General features: G+C 41.8%; 1 long non-coding RNA gene across 1 annotated transcript in view; it reads right to left on the minus strand.

The window, feature by feature from the left end:
- Nucleotides 1-1,443: 1,443 nt before the first annotated feature.
- Nucleotides 1,444-1,527, minus strand: part of LOC119263277 — a 10,054-nt gene continuing 9,970 nt past the window's right edge. The window contains exon 3 of the long non-coding RNA XR_005130220.1: nt 1,444-1,527. This exon is cut by the window's right edge and continues 151 nt beyond it. This is a non-coding gene — a long non-coding RNA (uncharacterized LOC119263277).

Raw genomic sequence — 1,527 nt, forward strand, 5'->3', positions numbered from 1 at the left:
GTAAATACTTGGTTGTATTTATTAGCCTATAGATAAGAGGCTAAGCTACTCGGTTTAACCCTGCAGGGATCCCAAAGGTGGCATGTCTCTTCATAATGCATGCTGGGTATTGTAGTGTGAGAACATCAATGAAAGAAAACATGAAACCAATATAAAACTGAATTCTGTCAAGCTGAGGGATATGAAGCTGAGCTATAGAACACTGCATATCACGACAACATATTACCTGTTAATCTTAGGTCAGAATGCCTTTTCCAGCATAAAAGAGTAAAACCCAGTGAAGCCTGGGTGCAGTCTGGGATCAGATCACTGCTCTGTGCTACAAGTTAATGTCACTGAACCACAAAGAATTACATCACTGATCACTACTAACAGCACACTACAGGATGATTTATAGCAGAGTTCGGTGTCTCACAGAGGACAGCGACTGTAGAGTGAGTGAAAGCTTCACTTACTGCTGGAAAAGTGAGTCTCAGCATGTGGCAGCTAACAAAATAAATAACACTGAAAGCTAATGGGCTTACTGGAATGAAAGCACAGAGTAGCCATTACCCACAGCTCTCTGTCTAGACAAAATCAAAACAGACTAGAATGGACACAAGCAATGCTTTCCAGACTGGTCAGGTTCTAAACACACTTTGTATAAGGCAAAGCAAAGTTGCTGTCTCATTCTTGTTTAAGGGGTGGGTACAGTGTGTCCCACTAGAAAGGTTAAGAGAGAATTACACTCTGTCAGCTCCATTTGCAGTAGTGAAGACAGATGTTATTCCTACATACTGTTGGCGACAATAGAAAACTTCATAAATATTGTAATTACTTAATCTTTTTCTTTATGTTGTGAGGATGTTAAATGATGAACAGACCTGGCCTGACCAAGCCATTTCGAAAAACAAACCTTTTATGTTTATTTAAGTTATACAATATGGCCAAAATTATGACCATAACAACTATTTGAGCTTGCTGGATGTCCCATTTCAAAACATTGATATGGAGTTGCCCCATACACCTCTTATGGCTATAACAGCCTCCACTCCTCTGGGAAGGTCTTTACACAAGATTCTGGGGATTTATGCTCATTCAGTCAAAGAAGCATTTGTGAGGTCAGGCAATGATGTTGAATGAGAAGGTGTGGCTCACAACAGACCTTCCGATTCTTTCCAGATGTAACGGTTTGGGAGCGAGGAGGTGGACGCATATGCTGAGGTAAGCAACTTTTATTGTGGGCAAATCCAGGGTCATAGTCTAAACGGTCCAGGGTCATAGAACCAACATGGATTGATCGGGGGGCAGACATGACAGACAAACCAGAATCAAACATACAACCAGAACAGTAACCAGACAGGGGAAAAACACAGGCTTTAAATACGTTAGGGTAAATGAAGGACAGGTGGAAACACAGGTGGAGACAATCAGGGGTGGAGTCATGAAACAAAGGGGCTGGACTAAAAACCAAAACAAATACACATGGGCCAAACCAAAACAAACGCACATAGACTGGACTGGAAGGGGCCAATCGTGACACCAGAG

Source organism: Pygocentrus nattereri, chromosome 4, assembly GCF_015220715.1.
Source record: "Pygocentrus nattereri isolate fPygNat1 chromosome 4, fPygNat1.pri, whole genome shotgun sequence".
NCBI lineage: Eukaryota > Metazoa > Chordata > Actinopteri > Characiformes > Serrasalmidae > Pygocentrus > Pygocentrus nattereri.